Genomic DNA, 5,017 nt, shown 5'->3' on the forward strand with positions numbered 1-5,017 from the left:
CCTCGACCAATGCGACCGGTGTGAATGAACTTTGTTGACCCCGACAGCGGACGGTCCCCGACACACGCGCTACTCACACGTACGAGGTCATGTCACGTGATGCGAATGAGCATTTGAAAGCTCCACTGACTCACTGACAGGTCTTGATGATGGGCCCGACTAACCAGAATTCAGACGAAGCTTGCTTTTAAAGCAACGGCAGTATAACGGTCTATTTCAGTTGAAATAACGTGCGTGAGTCCTCTACTAGATTCGGCAAAGATGTTTTAGAAAGTAGCGTTCCAAGTTCCTGCCGATAAAAAATCCAACCAGTGCTTCCAACCAAAAGAGATTGCAGAACTTTTTATATTTTTTTCTAAGAATCGGTCGCAATGACAAAAAATCAGGACTGGCGATCGAAATCCGGAAAATCAGGATGCTTGAGATTAGGGGCAAAAAAATCGGGATTCCCCATTAAGGATATCCCATTTAAATCGGGATGAGTCACAGGTCTGATATTCAGACATTTTAAAAAATCTCAAGCTCTAGATCTAGATCTAGATCTAGATCTAGATTCTAGAAATTGAATTCGACATTCGATGCAAAAAAAATTTGTTAATGCTTCACTCCAGTTCCAGTCCTCACAGAATGGCAGAATGAAAGATGACGCCTAAATCTCGCAAATAACAAAAAAATCTCGAGAACGGAAACCGTTTGGAGAAATAGAGTTTAAGTTTATTTTCCCTAACGTTCGGAGAAATAGTCACTTCGTTCAATTTATTAGCCTATTCACTCACCTCTATTCAATCTATTCCATTCACCTTTCATTCTCTTGCAAGAACCATGGCCAACATTAACCATGGGTAGCCTCTATCATAGTAATCATACTCACTCATTCATAGTAGATCTAGTGATAGTCTAGATCTATATCTAGATCTAGATCTAATCTAGATTAGATCTAGATATCTAGATATCTAGATCTAGATCTAGACCTAGACCAAGAAGGCCCTATCAAAATTCATAGAATCTAGATCTAGATATAGTAGCCTACCATACTGTCTATCGGTGTGGACGATCAAATTGACCAAAACAAAGTTAAAAAATGATGTTAAAACACAAAAGTAAATTAATTTGGTTGTCTACAAAGATGCTACGGCTATTTAACTTTTCGAATCGAGCCGAACTACGCGGGTCGCCATTTTGTTTTGCCCGGAAATTCTCGCGCTACTCCTCTCTCTCTTTCTCTCTCTCTCTCCACTGTCCACAGACAAAACTGTACGCTTTTTAATTTTAGTAGGCTACAGTTGTAATGGAACGTTTGTTCACGGCACAGAAGTCTACAATTTTTCTGTTATCACAGTGTAGAATTCTGTGGTTTAGGGTGAACGCAAAATTTGGTGAACGCGCACCGGGTGAGAATAGCCACAAGACTCGCCTGAGAATAGAGGTGGCCAAAGTACAGAGGCATTGTCACACTCATTGTGCCAGAGAAACAATATTTTGTAGGTCTATCTGATGACTAGCCTATTCCTGCTTTGTGTAGGTTTGTGTTTAAAGTACGCTGTATGTGTACTGTGTGGTGTGTGCATGTTTGTTAACGTGTGTGCGTGCGTGTGTATTTTTTTACCATGCCGCAGCAAATTTCTTTTTAGAAATCAATAAATAGGCAAAGGTCATCTTTCTAGAATCTATCTTATCTTATCGATTCTGAATCTGAACCTTGACTTTCTTTTTAAATGTAGAACATGAAACTATAATCATAGACAAGGAAAAAAGCAGAAGAATGTTTTTTTGCAAATCAAAACACCACAAAATGACTCAATGAGTCATGCCATGGCCATACGTCCACACAACAGGACAGCACAGTGCAGTGTGTGTAGACAAGATCTACTCTAGTCACTGTCAACACAATAGCACTCACAATTTCAGCGCTTGCAACAGAAACCAGCTCCAATTCATTATCTACGGACACATACCTTGAATGCTGAAAATGCCTTGAATATCACGCCAAACGTTGAACAGAATTTACATGCCGAGATAGTCGTGAAAATAATATAATAATGATGATGCTACGCTACGCGAACTTCTAAATTCTCCATCATTGTTAAATTTTGTATTCGGCGCGAAGGATGCCAGATGCCAAAGACGGTTCGCGATCAAAGGTTCGCTGGTTCGGAAGAAAATCGGCCAAATTGATAAGAAAAAATTAAATAAATGTTAAGAAATACAAAGTACGTGTCAAAAAGAAAAAAAACCCAGACCACATGCGTTCACTGACCATAGCCTCTATTCTGTGTAGACGATTTTTAGTAGTGTAGCTGTTAATGTAAGTTACACCTCGGATATCGTCATGCTCATAAGATTATTGCCGAAGTCATTTTTGGCCGGTTTGGAGTTTTTGGTTCTGAAATGAAAAGCAGAGCCAGCTTGGTATTAGGCCTAGGCCTAGACCACAGAATTCTAGATCTACTGCCTTTACGTAGGCTAGCACTCTCTGGATCTAGTCAGAGCCTACAGAGTTATCTCCTATGACAAAAAGTTTAAATCTTTGAGTCAGTGAGAGGACAATGCGAACATAATAATTTTAGAGAAGAAAATGTTCCGTCGCTATCCGGATTCGAACCAGGGACCTATTGAATAAGAGGCGAACACTTTAACCTCTGGGCCACAGTCTATGTTTGATAGTTTAGATTAGAGAATATTGACAATAAGTTGCGCCTCGAATTTAATTTGACCGCACTCGTTATATATAAATATCTTAAATGAGCGTGACGATAGTATGATATTATAGATTGATGTTCTCGCTTGGTCTAGAAGTTAAGGTGTTCGCCTCTTATTCAATATAGATCTAGGTCCCGGATTCGAATGCAGATAGCGAGGAAAAAATGTATACTCTATATTTTTCTCATTTCACATCCTTTTCTGCTCTCAAACATGAAAACTTTCTGCTCCCACCGCCCTCATCTTCTTTGCCCCCTCATATATGTGCTCCTGTGATTCTTTCTGCAGCCTTTCTACTGCTACTCCTTGTGGCTCCTTCTTACTGATGTCTTTCAGCCACACCTGGGTCAAAATCAAAATGTCCTACCTAATGATGATGTCTAATGTGTCCCGCACGCTTGCATAACTTTATATATTCAGTTGCAAGTGCCGTAATACATTGACCAAAATAAAATAAAAATTATTCTAAAGCCATTTTAACTAAGAATGTGCATCTTACCGAGGCACCCTCCTGTCACAAACCCGTTACGACGATTCCTTCTCACTATAAGCTGCTCTTCATCAGACTAATTATAAAGTAGGGGCAGAAATTCTGTACAATTTCATTTTTCATTTATCAGGAGATTGCATTTATGCGTGAGCTATAGTTTTGCCTTTAAAAAATGTCACTGATGATCCGAGCGGTGACGACTTAGGCCACGTAGTGCGTATTATGCGGGGTGCCCACTACGGCGGTTCGACCGGCCAATCGGCCCGATTGCCCGACTCGATCGCCTCAAAAACAAACGTGTTTGTTTTCAGTTTCAGGCGATCGAGTCGGGCGATCGGCCCGATCCACCCGTAGTGGGTACCCGTATTATATATTAATATATATTTTTATTAAAATAGATGCGCAGAATTAATTTGTCACTTGTCTCATTTATCTTACTTGTCCACTGTGTTGGGGTCACTGAAGTCGGAACATGTCCATCTCTACTCTCCCCCCCCCCCTTTCAGGGTCCATCCCAGAGTCTGTCTGCTTAATTATAGTCTCCATCATAATCTGGTTGTCACTTGTGTGAGAAGTTCCCATTTTCAGCGTGATAGGGATTTGTGTTGTGGTATATATATTATTTTTTGTTTTTAATCAAGCCTAAATTAAATTGTGGAAAAATAAGTTAAACAAGCGGCTGAGCAAAGTATATGATCTGATAATCTTACATCATATATCCCATCCGTTAATTAAAGCGATTGGGAATAATTTGTGCCACGATTTTCTTAACCACACTATGGACAACATTAGCAAAATGGAATCCATTAAACAGGAAAGAATGTTACTTTGTTTGACAAGGTAATGGAAGTGAGGCAAAAGAAACTGATAGAGTTGAGAGATGAGGTCATATTCAAGAACAGCTTTCCCATGTTAGGAACTTTAATTAGGCCTATATTTTCAACCATTCTTGTAAGTTTTGAATGAAAACAAATCCAGAATCAATTGTATACTCACCGTCAAAGTAATTGAAAAAATATATCATTTATAGATTAACAGAGAATTTTTGTTAGTAGGCTAACCCCGTACTAAAAGTAGATCTAGATCTATATTTATTTAGGATTTTTCTAGAAATAATTAAGTGAACTTGTGTTTACAAAAAAAAATATAAATCTAGTGTTAAATTGGTACAATTGTGTAAAACTTTGAAAGTTATTCTTTTTTTTGGTGTGTTTTAGTTGAGTTTTTACGGCGCTCGCAACTGCATGAGGTAAGGTCAAATGAGCCCTTAGGGGTGTATGTCAACAGAGAAGTCCATACAGGGAATCATGCTTTCTCCTCACCTCTCTAGCTTCAACAGCACCAAAGTCTGCCTCGACTATCAAAGCACCCCGGAAATAGCGGGTCAGGAGAGAGTGACAAACATACAAAAGAAGTAGGCTATAGGAAAATGACGATAGTAAGGATTAGGAAAGAAAAAATTGCAGTTCCCCGTGCAGTTCAGGCACATGCTTTTATGAGCATGACATTAATGAATCAGCCCGTTTACTATTCTACTGAGCATTAGAACCTCTTGATGTCGCCCCTTTGGAAAATGCTTAAATATATAAGAACATTAATATATATGCTCCCCCTTTGGGAATGGCCTAAATAGACACTTCAGTCTGTAGCCTAGCACGCCCGCCAGGGTGTGTGTGTAGGGGGGGGGGGGAGTAACATTTATATTCGATAGTAAAGTTGAGGATACATTTGATAAATAGTTGCGCCACGAATTTTGGACCACGAAAGTCAATATTACAGACATGCTTGCATACACAATCCCGCAATTTCTCAAAATCAGCCCTGTTC

The sequence above is a fragment of the Aplysia californica genome, unplaced genomic scaffold, assembly GCF_000002075.1.
Source record: "Aplysia californica isolate F4 #8 unplaced genomic scaffold, AplCal3.0 scaffold00121, whole genome shotgun sequence".
Classification (NCBI taxonomy): Eukaryota; Metazoa; Mollusca; class Gastropoda; order Aplysiida; family Aplysiidae; genus Aplysia; species Aplysia californica.